The sequence below is a fragment of the Sceloporus undulatus genome, chromosome 1, assembly GCF_019175285.1.
Source record: "Sceloporus undulatus isolate JIND9_A2432 ecotype Alabama chromosome 1, SceUnd_v1.1, whole genome shotgun sequence".
NCBI lineage: Eukaryota > Metazoa > Chordata > Lepidosauria > Squamata > Phrynosomatidae > Sceloporus > Sceloporus undulatus.
In genome coordinates this window covers 52,104,703-52,123,220 of record NC_056522.1, presented here as the reverse complement: position 1 = coordinate 52,123,220, position 18,518 = coordinate 52,104,703, and the positions used below count along the sequence as shown (strand labels likewise).

Here is an 18,518-nt window from a genome sequence, read left to right as displayed (position 1 = left end):
ATGTTCTGGAGATGGGACTCAAATTTATACATGAAATTCATATTGTTTTATATAAACTTTATACACATGAAGAAAATTTTCTGTGTAATATTTTTAATTTTCTTTGCATGAAACCATGTTTATATACAGTGAACCATCGGAAAGCAAAGGTATTACTGTCTCAGCCACCCATGTGGACAATTTTGGAGTATTTTGGATTTTTGGAATTCTGGATAAGGGATACACAACCTGTGTGTGTGTGTGTGTGTGTGTGTGTGTGTGTGTGTGTGTATCAAGAGGATTTTTTTAAAAGTTGCATGTGTCATTGCAGAAATGTAATGGAAGAAGACGGCAGAAAAGTATGTGAAAGTGATGTGGAGTAGAATCAGGGATGGAAGTTATCTGCTGCAATTTAGTATGAATTAAGATATGAAAGTGGCACAGATCTGCATGAAACATATTTGTGGAGAAATGAACATTTTGCCCCACTTCCCAAGTGATGCTGTACATTTTTTGTTTGTAGTGTTGCTGCAAAATTTTCTATGCAGGGGGGAAACATGTGTGAAACATGTCATGTGTGAAGCATCTCTTGGATGCTATTGTAATCTGAGTTATGTCCAAATGGGAAAAAAGCTGTGAGTGTTTAGGGCAATGGCACTTTGGAATGGAAACTAGGCTTGTAGGCAGCATAGTTTGCCTCCAAGGCCAGTATGGCTTGCCCATAGCTGTGGCCACTTCTTTGTATATGTTAAAAGAAAGCAGGCTGCATTTTGTATTGATTAGCCGGGCTGAGTTTTTAATTGAATTAGAAAAGTTCAGTGTGTGAGGGGAAAATCAATGACCTGGAAATGTTTGAGAGGGAAAAGCTGTGTGTTTAATACTAGCAACTGTACACTGGAGTTTACTGTAGTGTGAGCATATATTTACAAAATCATTATATACAGAGGAGACTTTTGAGATGCAAGCAGAGAATCCCTACTGAGCCAAATATTTTGCTGGACCCCTTGAAGTATGCCCAGAGGCTACAGTTTGGCCTTTGATATTTGCCATCTGCTTTGTAAAAAGTACAATGAAACGCTGCTGCATTTGACTGCATTTGTATTTATAAAAATCATGAGCGTATCCCTGTGCTAACCATTGAAATGTGGGTCATTGCCCCTATCTCTCTTTTTTTAAGGAAAAAAAACAATAAAATCAAGTCTTAGCAGTGTGAGAACAGGCAGACGGTCTTGCAATCAGCCTAGTAAATCTTCATTATCCTTGGATGCTTTACCTGTTTTCTTGGGATGCATTTTGACTACTTCAATTGTAGGATACTCCAGTTGAATATTTTGTTGATTTTATCAGTTTAATCCTTTCCAAATTTCTGGCATGGACTTCCAAACCACCACTGTATGTGATAGAAGATTTTGTTCTTTTTTTATGACCTGGGAAAACTGGTCTTCTTTATCAGATTCTCAGACAGCAACCAGAGTGCCCTCTCTGTATTTAGTTTAAAATGCTAAAAGCTAACATCCCCTAGCAGTGCTTACTAGAAATCAACATTTTTTTAGCTGCAGAGCAGAGGCTCCAGTGTTCTGCACAACTGCTCATTCATCTGAACTTATGAGGTTTTTAGAATGGTTTCTTTTATTTTAATCACATGCTGCCTTCCTATGGGCAGTTTGGGGGAAAAATACATTATGGTGGGATTATGCACCCAGATCCCTTCTCTGTTTCTATTCATCAGATGTATTGCTGCCTCTTATTTGTCTTGTCTCTTGCCCTCTGACCCTTTGAGAAGTTTTCTTGTGCCATTTCCTTGGGTTTCCTCATTCATCCAGGTATACCTTGTTCTGACCCTCCTGTTACTGTATATGTGATTAATGCCTGATCACAACTACATTTTTTACATGTCCTGATGTCAGATGTCTATTTAACTATAACCTTGGCTAAAAATATGTTATCACCGCATCTGCCATCTTTGGCTGGTCTGACATCTCCAGTTATGTCTAATAGGAATAGCTTTTGTCCAGTATATTTCATTGAGTTCAAGCATTAAGTTGTAAGTGCTGTGCCTGAGATCTGACTTGGTTAGTTGGGTCACAGAAATCCAACCAGGGAGATTAAATATATTTGCACAATTTTCTTATTTTTGTCATTTTCCATCTCTGCAAGAGTTCTCATCACCAGCATGAAGACCAGACAGAAAATGCATTTCTGTTAGTCAAGTCTGTGTAAGAAATATCTCTGTATACGCTACTGGCTTTTCTCCCTGTGAACTGTGAAGCAATCTATACACACACAGGAAGCACATAAGGTGATTGGCTGATAGCTGGAAAAGACACCAACAAACCCAAGTGATAATTCTAATTTTTGAAAGTTCATGAAATAAAACAGTAGCTATTATAATTTTGCATGATGGTGCCATTGTGCAATTGTACAGTTTGAAAAAAGTGGTTTTGCAAATATGAAAACTGAAGAGGGCAGGCAATATCTCACCATCTCTCAGACAAAGAGAAAAATTATGTGATTTCTCATTCTGTGCAAGAACAAGACAAGCAAGGATTTGCACTCTCACTTGCAGCACATTAATAATCATTACCTGTCTGTGTGAGTATTGTTGTCACCCACATGTCTTGAGCCCTCCTTATGAAAGAGCAAATAAATAAATAAAAAAGCCAGTTGTGTGGACTCTCCAAATCCTTTACAAGTCACACAATCTCTCTCTCTACCTTGGAAACTAGGTCTATACTCTGGATGTGAGCTCTTTGAGTTATTCTTCTCTCTCAATCTTCCCCTTCCCCAGAATTCATGGAACAAAGGAAGAAGGCTTCCCCATAATTTAGATGATGCTGGTATAGATCTGTATCCCATCAGTGGTAAAACTGGCTCAAAGCCATCATTCCAGTCTGTGTTGGCTACTTCCCCATTTTCTCTTCCCATTTGGCACCATGCACACTGCTTGTAATGAAGTGCTGCTGCCTGCTGCAGTTGGTGGTCTGTGCAACATGTGCCAAGCTGGTTGTGTGCCTGCTGGCACTGTGGGCTATTGTAAGAGCATATGTTTTTCTTTGCACAGATTTATTGACTGAACAGGAAACAGAAGAGAATCTGGAAGAATTCTTAACATTGGCCACAAAACAGAGACAGAGAGAGTTGCTCCCCAAATCCCCAGCTCTTTTCCCCAAATGTTCAAGGTGTCATAAGAGGCCATAATTAGATGGAGCTCACACATTGTTTCTTCCTTGGCTTGTTGAAATATACAGTATATGTCTTTTGATATTTTTGATACTGCAAGTTTAACAAACTGGGTTGACAAAGTATTCCCATGGACTGAAGTGTAAAAGCTACCTGTAGCTCTTGAAGATTTGAGCTGTTAAAACAACAACCCTTGTTAGCCAGTAGCCAGAAAAAGCAGGAGAATGGCACTGTGGAGAAGATGGATGGCAGAAGGATAGACTTTTTTTAAAGGCTCAGAATTAACAAAGGTTGGCATTATACTGAGTGGCGTTCTGGTATTGCTACTCTCTTCCATTCATGGCTTTGACCTTCCTTTTTTATTTAAAGAGAAGAAAAAATAGAAAAAATAATAAGTGATGGAGTGGCATAAATACAGAATTTATCCTTCATAAATTGGAGTTATGAAGCAACAAAATAGCTAGGAAGTAACTCAGTTTTCTAACCAGTTACCCTGGTTATGTGTTACTTATTACAGTAATGGTGGCAAGTCACTCTTTTTCGGTAGGATGGGACTTGACTTGTCAGAAAGAGGAGGAATAGTCATATGGGTGGTTACCTTGTGCTGCAGCCAAGAAAGACTGCTAATATCTTTTGCATTTTCCTCAGACTTTCTAAGGTGTAATATCTGAATTGACTATGAGGGAGAACCAGAGGGCTTTTCCTTGTATTTTCCAAAGGCATAAGAGGTAATCTTTCAGTAATGAACAGCTTACTGAGTTACCATTTGGTAGTGCAACAACAAGTACATTCCCTATTCAGAGACTGGGTTAACATATGGGTCTGGGAGATAACGAGGCAACCTAGTTCTCAAAGGAAGCATTTTTTGTGTTGCTAACAGAGTTTAAATTTTATTTCCAGGACTTTAAAACTCTGTTACCAACACAAAAAAATGCTTCTTTTGAGAACTAGGTTGCCTCTGTCCTTTGCCAGGTACCCATCCCCTTATTAGACAGAGAACATTGAAATGCACAAAATACGTGATGCAAGCTTCTGAAGTTCCACTGGCTTTTTCATCAGTCAAAGGTGTTAAAAACCATACAGGATAAAAAAAAATTAAAAATATGACAACAGCCACAGGCCTTCATTTTCCTCTGAGATCGAAGATGTCTCTGTTCCTTGTGTGGTTGCAACATAACAGTTATTCCAAGTGAAGAAAAGCCTGTCAAAACCCAACTTAGAGCAACTAGAAGTAGAACCTTTGATGATCTGCTGTGATAAATTTGCTAGGCAATTTGACAGGGAAAATAACTCTTACTGGCTCAGAAGTTGACGCCACAGTTACTGCAGTATCAAAGGAAGTTTCTTTGGTCCATTCAGTTTCTTGGGAACATTTTCAGTGGATGGGTGTAAATGACTCATTATGTTAAGAAGAGGTGCTGCCACTTTGAAAGAGGCTGTAATGGTAAATCTGTTAAGGAGGACATCCTTGGACCCAGAGGTATGTGAGAACTGTGATTCCACTGCTAGTGTCACCTTATGCTCAAGCAAGTACTGGTTCAGTTATTCTTGGAGGAAAGAGATTATATGGAGCTATTTAAGTCTAGCTTCAGAGAAGGGCAGGATACCAAAATAGCTTTAGTTGCCCTGCCCTCACCTTCTCCAGGTGAGCAATGCAGGAAGTGCTGACCTGTTGATCCTGCTAGATCTCTTAATAGATTTCAGATCTATTGACTGTGGTCTCTTGTAGGGCAAGGTTTACATGATGGAAATAGAGCCTACTGTGTTACAGATGGTCTACTGCTATCTACGAGTCTTAGCTGAGAGAATACCAATGGAAGACTCTAGTTAAGCTCTTGGATGTAATGTTCTTTCTTTCTCATGTTGCTTAATATCTGTATGGAGCTTCTGGATGAGGCTGTTCAGAGTTTGGGGGTTGGGTGCCAAATGTATGCTAATGACACATATCACTACTTCTCATTACTGGAACCACCTAGGGCTGTGCAAGTGCTGGACTAGTGCCTGGATACTGTAATGGGTTGTGTCAGGTCCAGTAAAGTGATGCTAAATGCTAATAAGATGGAATCTATGTAGATTAGTGGTTCCTGACTACAGTAGCTGGTGCAGTGGTAACTTCCTGGCTGGACTTCTGCCTTTGAAAATGATTTGGAAGAAACAGTTGGTATAACAGGGAGCAACTAGACTGCTGGCAACACCGTACTGAAATTTTTTGACAATATTGTAAAAGAATTGAACTGATTTCCAGGAGCTGGTAACAACATTTAAAGACCTAAATGGCCTAGGGCCTTGATACCTGAAGGAATTAGTTTCCTCATACTTGCCTTAGCACTGAGATGTGCTGGGAGTGGCCTTCCCTTGTGCTGGGAGCAGAACAGTACAGGGAGATACAGAAGAAAATCTCTTGTTATTTCACCCTGATTGTAAAATATCCTACTCTTGTAGACCTAATTGGCACCAACAACAGCTTCATTCTGACACCAAATTAAAACACATTATTTTTATCGAACCTTTTGGAGTGCAACAATCTTCCCCATATCTTTATAGGTATATAGTATAACTTGTTTAAAATTGTTCAAGTCCAGAAACTCCAACTGGTTAAGAATATCGCAGCCAGACTGGCTACAGGTACATCCATTACATTGATCTTAAGCACTCCACTGGCTGCCAATTAGTTTCCAGGCAAAGGACAAAGTGTTGGTGATTACCTAGAAACCTCTACATGGTTTTGGTCCAGGTTACCTACAGGATCATCTTCTCCCATACAATCCACCTTGTACATCTCTTGGAAATGTTTGCTGCAACTGGCCAGGACTAAACTGGCAATGGTTTCCCAGAGGACTTTTTGTCTTCTGCCCCCAGACTGTGGAATGACCTGCTGGAAGAGATAAGACAGCTGCAAACGGTGACTGCATTTAAAACAGCATTAAAGACATATCTCTTCCAGCAGGCCTATCCAATCAATTTTAAATCATGGCTTTATAATTTGTATATGAACGCTTATGAGTATATTCTAATGATTTTATAGTATTGTATTTTAACTGTGAGTTTGTGTGTTTTTAAATTATTATTACTTTTTGTATTTTAACACACTGTTCCCCTCCTCAAGCCTTGAGGAAGGAAAGAAATAAAACATTACAATTATTTTTATTATTTTTATTATTATATAATTAATTATAATTAATTATTAATTATTAAATAACCAGATACATTCTTTAAATAAATTTCTGAATGGGAATTCAGCACATATAAATCCTGTTGATTCATTGGGGCTTTTCTAGTTTTCACTAGTAGTGGGATTTAAGCTTTGATTTCCACAACAGATTGCCATCACTTCATTACACTTCGTGGCAGGAGAACTAAGCAGTGGAGGTCAAATTCCGGTGTGGGTGAGGGAAGCCACGCCATAGAGAACCACTGAAGGGTGGGCTTTTCCCTTTCTTACCCTCCTGATTTGATTCTGCACCTGCCTCCCTGTGCTACTCATATCCAGACTGCTTTGATCCATTAAATTGCACATGGTAATTTTTCTGAACAGTTGGAGCAGACAAAAAAAATTGCACCACGATTTTCTGATATTCTGTCATTAACCAATATACATTGCTGATGTTATTGATGCATTATTAATATATACTGGTATATACTGGTATTTACAACTGATATATAATTACTTATATAATTATATCTATCTATCTTTCTGATATATTATCGATACAGTGCACACGTATCATATGTGGGCACACCCTACACGGCTTCCAGCATATGCTGGAAGCCACGCCAGAAAAAAGCCTCCCACGCCTCAGAAGGAATAATGGGGCGCACCGTGGGCATGAACCCCATTACTTCTTATGAGGTTTGAGCTTACACATTTTTCTCTTATGCAAGGGGGGGGGGCAGAATGGATCCCCTATGTAAGAGAAGGACCCACTGTATTTGTGATCCAGCCTGATATTACCCCCTTTTTTTCACTGAACATATTTTTTCCTGATACTTTTTCTGACAATTTTGGTTAATTTCCCAGCTGACCCATCTATAATGTAAAATTGACCCCCTTGGCACCATCTTCCATGTAGATTGTTCATTCCAAAAATCTACAAGATGGGAGTTTTGTAATAACCTAGGACAGGGAAATCAAACAAGGGAGCTGCAGTCTGAAAGATGAGAGTCCATACATGATCCAGTGAAGATAATGATCAGCCAAATTTTGGAGTATTTTAGAGAGAAAACAGAGCAGCGTCCCTTTCTTTTGGTCAGATTAAATTCGTTTTTCGTTATTTCTGTGTTCTTTCAGCTTCCCAGTTGCTGGCAAACATGATTTTCTGTTATTTCTTTCCCAAAGCTATAGCTTTTTGTAGGATGATGCTTTGTAGATAAAGCTTGCTCAGGCAAAGCTGTTAGTTTTTCTAGTTCTTAATAATGTCACAGTGAACATTAATTTTAATGGATTTGCCCGTGAGTAGTATGTAATATACACAAAGACATAAATGAAGACCAATCCCTGTCTTCTGTTAATGGTTTTTGCATCATTAAAACATTCCATGGTTCATGTAAGATCTGTACGAACAATATATGAGGTATTTATTGGGCAATTCTCATAGTATCCCAGAAACCAGTGATTTTTCCAAACACAAGATGAATTAGGCATTTAATTAGTTGGAAATGATTTGTCCCCATGACAATAGCCTCATGTGACTGATTGATGGGAGAGGGAAAAAGAGAGGGGGAATGGTATTTTTGTTATCTCCATTTAATCAATTAATCACCCTTGTTTGCTGTCGAACAATGAACTGACTTCCTCTAATTGTTGAGCAAATTGCACTGAGAAAAAGTACACATCTGGCCAAAAGCCAGTGATTTGTTACCTAAAGCAGAATTCACTAATTGAAGAGTGGGAGTTACTGCCCTGCCCAATTGCATAGCTACCCTGTCCTTAATTTCTCACACAGCATTGTGATTGTTACAAATGGATCTTGAGCTTTCTCTAATGCAGAGATCTCTCTTTAATGTAGAGGCTGCAGTCATGTAGCCGTCCAGATGTTGAACTATCAAATATCAGCAGCCTTAGCCACCATAGTGAGAACTGAAGATTTGCAAAGAGTTGCAGTCCAACTGTTTCTGGAAGGCCTCCTTGTTTCCACCATCGTTGTAATGCAAAGCTGAATCTGGGTGGAATTTTGTGGTAGTTGGTAGAATCACTGAGTATGTTATCCTTGACTCACTGGAGTACCTTTTTATTCTACCTGCCGCTATTGGGGACCACTTGGCCATGTATGAAAATCATGGAACTCCAGACTGTGAAAAAGAGAGAGAGAGGAATGAGTTGAAACCCCAATTAGATGCAGAATTGTTCAAGGAAAGGATCTGCCTATCTTTAATTGGGACAATTTTAACTCTTTGGATCAGGTGTTAGTATTTCCAAGCACCTGTGTTTCCAATCATTGTTCCATCCTTACAAGAGTATGGATGATTTGGGATTAAAGTTGGGAGATGTCTGTGGAATTGGTGTCAGGCTCTGTAATGGTCACCCATTAATGGCTGCTGCAAAAGCTGCATAATTAATTAAACAGTAGATTGTTTTATAATCGAACTATCCCCTCTTTTTGTGGCTCATGTCACCAGTTTGGCAGGCTCCTGAACAGAGAGAGGGGAAATCCCTGTGTCTGGATCATAAGTTGAAAGGGAAGCAAGGACAAGTGTCATCAAAAGAACAAACTCAGTAGAGGACAGCCAGGTGGCTATCATTATGCAGCAGACCGTATTTATGAAGAAATAAATCCTATTGATTTCAGTGAGGACTGTTATTCACTTTATTTATAACCCTATCTTTCCACCAAACTTGGCTTACAAGTTCAAATAAATACAATATAGTTAAAACATATGAGAGATCAACAAAAATATATTCTTGTAAAGAATGTTGCAGCCTTTAATACTGTGAGAAGGCTACAAGAGGCTTGGGAATATTTGGACTTTTCACAATATAGTTTGTATTTTAGGTCAGTTATGTGAAACTATTGTATCACATGTGAGACTTTTGAGCAGAAAACTAGCATCTGGTGCCAGGATGTCAACTGACAAATCTAGCCATGCTGTGTTGCAACAGGGATGCCACGTGTAGATTGGCTCTCTTAATTCACTTTCAATAATTCTCATTAGCAGGGCTCTTGTCATCCCTCCAGCGCTTTTACATAACATCGTTAGAGAGAATTAAAGGCTCTGTCCTGCGGTCAAGAGTTTTGCTCGGCAAAGTCATTTGGATAAATAGGATGCATGGAACGGGGATGGAGCTGCCGAGGAAGTGAGAGGGTGACACCAACGCCCTGTCCTGAAAATGCAGCTTGCTTATGGCACAGGGCCCTCACTCAGGCACAGCAATTTTATTTTCTCCCTGAGCCTTTCCTGGCTCAGGTTCAATGGCATGAGGCCCGCTGACATTTGTTTTGAGCAGGAAGTGATCAGAGAGGTGTGTGCCTGCCTATGTTCTTTGGCTGGAACCAAAGTGCAAATGGCTGGAGCCTTTTTTCCTCCTGATCTCATTAGCATTAGAGAGCTGAACAGTAAAGGGTTGATGAAGAGGAAAAGCGTCTGGGTGGGGAAGCCGGAAAAGTAGCAGCTATTTCCTAATAACCTTTCCCACACCTAGTTTCCCTGATAGGGTCTCATCTGAAGGGTTTTGGCTTTCAAAAACAAAGACAGAGGAGAGGAGGGGTGAAGGGAAATGAGGGGAGGAGAAGGGGGGAACTGAGGAAAGAAGAACACTGAAAGGGGATTTCTGCTGAACCAGCAGATGTTGTTCCCTTATATTATTGTCCAGAGGCTCTTCTTGGGTCAGGCAGCCTAAGCTGTGTTCCATGCTGTGCAAACCCAGTAGCATGTTCTGCTCCACTGAGTTGACAAGAAGCTTGCAAAAGGCAAGGGACATGTTGTGGCTGTACAAAACGTTGGAAAGGTCCTCCTCCTGGCTTTGGGGGCTTGTTAATGGAATCTGAACTAGAGCGTAACCTTCCAATAAGTGCCAGCAATTCAGGTTCATTACAGCAAGGTTCTTTGCTTCTTTATCTCTGAACACAGGGATTCATGTCTGTTCCAAAGCTTTGATTGTGGGAGTTCCTTAGACATTTTGGAAGACTGGATTTTGGTGAATTTAGAGCTGTTTTGGGTATTTCAGAACAGGGTGTTTCAGAGGCATCCTCAGTATACCATGGGACTTAGCTCTCTGCCTGTGAGTTTGCTGCTGCACAACACATATTGATAGGCAACATGTGTATATTGTATATTTGTTTTCAAGTTATTGGAAAGGCACTACTCCCTCCCCCTCCAAGGGTGTCTTCTTTAATGGTAGTAGTAGTGGTGATATTGTTTTCATATTCCTATTTTGATCAAAAGGCTTGCAAAGTCCATGCAACAATTAGAAATATACAAAATAAAAGGAGGAAAAAACCAATTTTGAATATGTCACAATAAAATAACTGCTTCTTAATGTTATTTGCATTCTACACTTTTTAAGGGCCATAATATGACGGCTAAAGCAGTGTCAAACTGCATTAATTCTGCAGTGTGGCAGCAGCCATACACAGTGGTTTTGCACATGTTCCATTTGTGGGTTATTCAAAATGGAAAAAAAAGTATTTAAAAAGAACAGATATTTACTCTCATTTAATGGATGGTAGAAACTGATAGAATGTCAGTAGAACATTACACAGCCTAGGAGCTATCACAGAGAAGGCCCTAGTTTTTTATCTTCTTGAAAGATAAGAGTCTGTATCACTAATCTCCATGAAAAGAGCTCCACTCCCCAATTTGCAGCAGTTATGAAAAAAAGAAAGCCAGATTCTGTATTAGAAAACATTAGGAAATTTGTCTGTACAAAGAAAGATGAGATATACATGAAATAAAATCAATAAATCAATAAAATTAAACTGCCAAATTTTATTGCCTTTCTAAAGTCTCGAAGTGTAGCTGAACAGGTCTGATGGTTGTGTCTCAAAAAGACTATTGCTGAGATGGAGCGGGTGCAGAAGAGGGCAGCTAAAACGTTTAAGGAGTTGGAAGAATTTTCCTGTATAAGGAAGGGCTGCAGTATTTGATGCTATGCTGTTTAGAAAAAATAATAAGTATGGGAGGGAACATAAAATTGTGGCTGGTCCATGAAATGTATAGAGACATTCCCCCCATCTCTGATGAAACCGAATGGTGTGGAATTCAGAAAAAAACAAAGAAGCCACTTCAAAGAATATACAGTTAAACTGTAGGATTTGCTCGTACAAATTATGGACACAGCCACCAATTTAAAAAGGTTTTAAAAGGGGTTTAGAGAAGATCGTGGAACATAAGGCTAGCTGCTGGTTGTGATGGCAATATACTTTACTTCAAGGACTAGGACAGTTGATTAAAATTGTACAGAAACTAGATGGTAACTTTACAAATAAAATTAAGCTGTGAGAACCAGCATGGTGTAGTGGTTTGAACATTGGACTATGACTCTGGAGAGCAAGGTTTGAATCTCCACTTGGCTACAGAAACCCACTCTTGACCTTCGGCAAGACACACACTCTCAGCCTCAGAAGGTCACAGTGGCAAACATTCTGAAGTAACTTGCCAAGAAAACTCCATGACAGGCTTGCCTTAGAATTATCATAGGTTGGACATGACTTGAAGACACACACCACCAACAACAAAACCATATAAATAGACTAGAAAATGTACACACAAGGACTGCTTATTATCTCAATCATTTTTTATATATCGCTACAACCACTTTAGAGGTATTTATGATAGTAGGTGCATCCCAAACATATTTTCCTTCACTTTATGTGGAGGAATGTGGCCTCCCAAGTAACATCACCATGGCGATTAAATAAGTATATAGCCAACTTGCCTATTGCATGTCTAGTAGATATAAGCTATATATATATTCTTTCCACACATCCTGGGGCTTCAGACCTACAGTGGGATAGGAGCAGTCAGTCTGAGCAGGCTAGATGAGATCAAATCACCACCATTTCTTGATCACCAGGTCTTTTAAAACAGATCAGGAATTTAGGGATGAGTTGGTGTTCTTCTCCTCTACTACAGCTATGGAAGGCTCTTGTCACTCAAGATTGGAAGCCTTATGAAGTCTTTATGATACTTGGTGAGGCCTGTATTGTAGTTGATTCTGCTTCACTAGAGGGGCTGACTGTTCCATAAAGTCCCCTTCCCTAATAATGTATTTTTTGGTTACTACAACTCTGGGAAGATAAAGGCACTGTTGATAGCTTGTCTTCAGAGTTTGAGAATGGTAGCAGAGACATGTAGTTTGGTAAGGTGGTGTGGAAGAAAATACTGAATGCTTTCTGTTCAGAGCATCCCCCTCTTCTGAGTCTCTTCCTTAAGAGTACTGTGGGCTCCTGGAGCTTGCATGAGGAAGTAGGTTCAAGTCTACAAAAGTTCATGCTACTAGCTTCTTTCTTTCAATTAGTCTCAAAGGTGCTACAAGATCCCTTTGCATATGATTTTCCAGACTAGTACAGCAATATCTTTGAATACTGTACAGTACTGAAGGAAAGTGATATAGGATACCTATTAAGTGACATGTTTAGAATAATTGCAAGTATATTGTTTGGAGTGTGGGCTCACCACCTACTTGTTAGTGGATAAAACACTATAATGTGTGGCCCTAATTCTCAGTACAGCATGTGTGCCCTAACTGCGGGCTTATCATCTGCAGATCTGAGCATCCGCGGATGGCAAGCCCCACTGAATTTAATGGCCGCACGTCACGTGGTCCCAACAGAGTGGCTGTGTGTATGTGTGTGTGCTGCCGTTGAAAGCTGTAAGACTTGAGGCCCAGTGGTTTTTTTCTATCCATGTACACGTGTGTGTGTGTTGGGAATAGAAGCCTTGCTGATAAGAAGGGCCCACTGTACCTCAGTTATGCCACATAAGTTGTCATTCATGTCATAAAATGAACGCTTTGGTGCATTCATTGCAGCTGGATGCATATGGAGTGTAAAGACATTTTTTGTAATGTTCCTGGACCTGTTACTAACACAAGAATGTATCTGCCATTGCCAGGCAACATAAATAGTTTGTCTTCCATGTGGCCTTACTCAGTTAACATGTTAACACCATAATAGTTATGCTGTATTGGATCTTATTTTGGAATAGTGCACAGTGCAAGGTTGATAATCTTTTTCTTTATATCCCCTTAGTTCTGTTCTTTTTCCAAGGCCATAGAGGACAGCACTTGGTTTAGTCTACGTTCATTAACCCCAAGGCTGCTATAAATCACAAGACTGAGAGGTTTTTTTTTAAAGAGGAGTCTTTGTGATCCTGCTGGCAGTGTTGTAGAAGGCTGGGGGAGAGGCATATCTCAAAAATGTTGAAAAATTAAAGGCAGTCACTACAGACCAGCAGTGTGCTGGCTCCATTAGAAATTTCTTAGTGATCTATTTTCTTCATTTACATTATGATAAATAGTTTTTTTTTAATGTAAGGTTTTTTTATTAGGTATTGATATTGTTCGCCACAGTCTCTCCCCCCCCCTTACCTCTCACAGTGATCTTACTTACAAAACCCAAACAATGGTTAATTATGTAAACATAAGTAATTCACATTTGTTTACATGCACACAGAGACAAGAAACATTGATGCAAGAGGTACACACATAAACTAGGTAATCAGATTGTAGGAGATGGGGTAGGAGAAGTCATAGTAAATGCAGAGTATTTTGAGTGCTCAATTGCATTAGATTATTCTAAAGTAAAATCATTCTGAAATGCTGAATCATATAGTTAAATATTTTTCATTTGCCTCTTTTGTACCGAATGCTATTTTGTGTTTTGTGTTTAGCTCCTGTAAGTGTTACATCTTCAGTGTATCTTCCATAAATTTTCTAGGTGTTTAGTGGTTTTGTGCTTGGGTCCCTTTTGGGATAAAGGCGGCATACAAATGAAATAAATAAATAAATAAATAGAAGTTAATTAATTGGTTTGTGTTCTAGTCTCTGAGACAGCAGAAAATGAGTTTGCTCCATCTTCTACTTGCCTTTCATTCAGATATTCAAAAGTGGCTATTGTGTCACCTCTCAATCTTTTCTTCTTTGAGCTAAAGATAGTGCCCAATAGTTTGGCTGACGTACTAGAGGAAATTTTCTCTTCAGGGCAACATGTTGTTAAAATGCTGAATGGGCTGCATATGTAAAGTTCATGTGTATTCCTTTTAAAATATTTGGCAATTGGGAAGGGATCGGGCTATTGCTTTCCAGCCCATCTAGCCTATTGCTTGTTGATCTTTAGCCATATGTTGAGTACATATATTCAAAGATCAGGGTATTTGTGGAGTGATCCCTGCATTTCCTCTGCTTCACTCTTAGGAGGAAGGTTATGTGTGCTTACTTCATTATATTGTGTACAAAGGAGCAGTATCTGAATAAAAGATAAATCAACATTTGTTTGCCGTGAAGGTGGAGCAGAGACCATTGTATAAATACAAGGGGAAAGTTTTCCAAAAAGATTGTTTACTCTCTCCATGTTTGACCGACATATCAAATAACTGGTGGTGTTCCTTACTATTGGTTCCTCTTATCTTTTCTGGATTTTCTTATTTTATATAAAATCTCTTCTCCCTGTGGCTGCTTCTGTGATGAAAAAATGAGAAGGGAGAGAGAGGAACCATCAGTTTTAGATGTTTGAGGGGATGGATTAAGCTGTGGTCATAGCTGACATACATAGTTGCAATGCGTGTGTGACCAAATGCCAGTGAGGACCACTTTCAAGCATAGTCAAAACTTTACCATCATACTGCCTGGAAATATTTATATGAAAAATGATAATATTTGTGTTGCTGTTTTTCATCTTGGAGTTGGTTCTTGCAACTCTCTCTCGTATTCTCAACCTGTGCTGCATATTTGTCAGGTTTCTATAGGCTGTGAAAATAAAGTGCCTTCTAACCAGCATGTGCAAAAGAACAGTTGAATCTGTCAGATTTTAAAGTTGGTCACAGCAACCCTACAGATACCCTACAGATACTCTACTAGGCTAAGTTTATTATTCTTTACAGATGTAATTATTATTCAGATTATTCCTACACAAGAAGCAATGTGCCCCAGTGTGTTCTGATATGTTCTCAGTCTGCCTCTCCCCATGGGTTGACTTGCATGATACAGCCAAAATAATGCTATTCCATGTGGCAGCTGATGTTTGGAAATGCTCATTTTTTACTCTTTTAAAATTGAATTTTAGGATTGTTTTAAGGAATTGATTGTTTTAATGCATTTATTAAAATGTTTTTTTAATCTATGTATTATTTTAATTGTTTTTATTTGTTCATCTCTTTAAGAGCCTTTTCTGGGCTGGGATACAATACAGAAATACTATAAATAAATAAATACTTCTTGATGTGACCAAATCACTGTGTTGACTTTTATTGCAGATACATTTTGTGTGCATTCTCACATGGCAAAAGTTTGCATTTGGCATGATGAACTTCTCTGGAGGGAAATGAATGTGACAAAATAGATAATTAATTGGATTCTTCCTGCAACTAAATAATAATTTCTTGGAAAATTCTCAAGGCAGGCTAAATGACAACACAGCTTTTTGAGTTGACTTTTTTAAAAACAAAACCAGACGGAACTGCAAGCTGAAACCAGTTGAGTTTGAGACAAGCTATAAAAGTGTGTATGTTGGTACAGAAACCCCTGGGTAAAGCAACCACCTAGGCTCCAGAAAATGATCCTGCAATTATAAAAACCATTCATTAAAAATAGAATAACTGGTCCTATAAGTAGCTTCTTATAGCAAGACCTCTGTCAAAATCCCCTATAAATAGTAAAACCTAGACGCAAGCAGGAACACCCGACTGACCTAAACACAACATGTGTTACTATTCTTAAAGTGGAATGAAAAACATACATAAGAAAAAATACTTCCCCAAAGCACCCACTCCTCAATTTTGCAAGGGTTTGAAACAGAATTATGGCTGAGGAGGGAAGAATCACAAAAATGTGGCTAAAATTAGAATATTGGGTGTGTTAGGATTCTGAGCATCATACTTGGAGCAGCAGAGGGTAAAAATATATGCAAAAGAAACCTATTCTGAAGTTTATTTCTGAAGCAAAACAAAAGGCATAGGCTACAAGCTTGTGAAAAACTGTCTTGTACTTCCTTAAGATGATGTACAGGTGGTATCTGACCCCAGTAAGGTTATCCAAAAAGTATGAAGTTGCAAAGAATATTTGCTGGAATTGCAAAACACATGAATGATCCTTCTATCAAATGTGGTGGTTATGTATAAGGCTGGGAAATTTTGGAAATAGATACAGTTGTCAGTGCAAAAAGTGTATAAAACTAAGAGGTGATACAGACAGGCACCTCCATGGCACCTGTTTTTGCCCCTCATCAGTGCCGCGCCAATCCCACAGCACGGTACTGACGTGCCCCCTAAAAGGAAGCCTCATAGAGCGACTTATTTTTAGAAGTGCCATAATGGCGCTTGTGCACATTGACGTCACTGCTTCCATTTGGGCACCCCCTGTGGGTGGGACTCTGCCATCATGGCGCACAGGCTCTGCTGGAAGGGCTGGGCACGTAGGGACACCCAGCCCTCTGGAGCCCTAAAATCACCCCATGATGGCGCTTTTGGCCGTCTGTATCAGGTCTAAAATTAATCTAGTGCCAGAATTATTTTTACTGGGGATGCCAAATGTGCAGGTCAGAGAACTGAATGACAAATCCTACATTTTATGATTCTGGCTGCCAGAATGTTGTATGCAAATACTGGAAGAATACAAAGATTCAATCTAAAAGTAACTGATACTGAGGATTATAGAAATGGCTGGAATAGATAAATTGTTTATTTTGATGAAAGATAAGGCACAGATTATTTTTTTGTCTGAAAATTGGGACCCATTTATCACTTTTCTAAGGAGGAAAAAAGAGATAAATATGTTTGTGGGATTTCAGTACTGAGCTGTATTCATTTGGATTGAATTAGCAGATGTTTAAGCACAGAAGAAGAGAAAAATGAAAAAGTACATGGTTGCTATATATACTTATGTATTTAACTTGGAGAGTGAGAGGTCAGTTTTGTCTGAAATTTTAATGAGGAGTGGGGAAACAGTGTTTTTGTTTGTGTTGGTATTGTTTGATGTTTGTGGTCAGTTTGCCTCTTCTGTGTGTGATGTGTGTGCAGATATGTGTGTATGTTTTGTTAAGATTAAATTTAAAAACCTGTCTTGTAAACAAATCTTTTTGAAGCTAATGGGAGTTGCACGGCTGCACTATTGGACAGCTCCTATTTCTTTCAAAGAGCCTGAGCTCTTTGAGGAGAAAAGTTGCTTTACCTCTGGGATTTCCCAATTCTCAGAGAGAGCGCACTGACTGCACCACCAGCTCCCATCACAGGCTCAACACCCACAGGCAGTGTACACACTCCCTTTCTTCTGCCAGGCTGGACCAGCCAAAATGGGGCATTCGCAGATACAAGCTGCTGTTCCATGCCATTATTTTTTCTCTGCCCCAAAAATGTGTGCACATGTGTAAGGATGTGCCACCAGCAGCCAGCGATGATTCCCCTTGTTCTGCCCATCAGCCAGCCCAATCAATGCCCTGCACAACTAACTATACAACTGACCACTTGATCGCACAAGCAATTGACTACCCATATGCCACATCAATGCACCCAATAACACATTGCTGCAGCATGATCATGGTGCCCGCCCCCCATACATGCTTGCTTTTTGCCCTTCCCCCATGGCCCCTGTTGGACTGGCAAGTTTATTAATGTTAAGATTAAATCCATTATATTATTGACGACACCCTCTGTTAGTCACCATTTCACTTCATGGGGTGTGCAATGTGTCAGTGGTGCAAGAAGTTGATGGTGCAGCTCACCAGCTATGTATATGCAATCGCTTTGTGGGTGGGTAACAAAAAAAATATCTGCACCATCCCCTACTCGGTCTCTGCACTAGCACATAGTCTATATACCTATGTGATAGTTTGCACTTTCTGGCATGAACTGGAGTAAACGGGGGGGGTTATTTTGCTCTGATTTTTAGCCCAGGGTCACAGCTTCATCCCAATTCTTCCTGTGTTGGTTATGGGTGTCATTTAAGCAGGTGGTTTGAAACACAGGCTGAAACTGTATTTAATTGTCCATGTTTGTATAGTAGAACATCCTGCTAGATCATGACTATGATGTTTATCACACTATGCTCTTAAAGAGCTACTATTCCAGTGTGACTCCTCTAGCAGCCTCCTGTTGCATGCTGGGATTGGCAGTTTTAAGGAGCTGAACTTCTTTGCCTGAGAATTCTAAATACCCCTCCTTAAAACTGCCAATCCCAGCATGCAACAGGAGGCAGCTAGAGGAGTCACACT

General features: G+C 39.5%; 1 protein-coding gene across 3 annotated transcripts in view; it reads left to right on the top strand.

The window, feature by feature from the left end:
- The window catches only part of DAAM2 (dishevelled associated activator of morphogenesis 2), a 311,847-nt gene that overhangs the window by 155,130 nt on the left and 138,199 nt on the right, over positions 1-18,518 (top strand). The window lies entirely within an intron of this gene.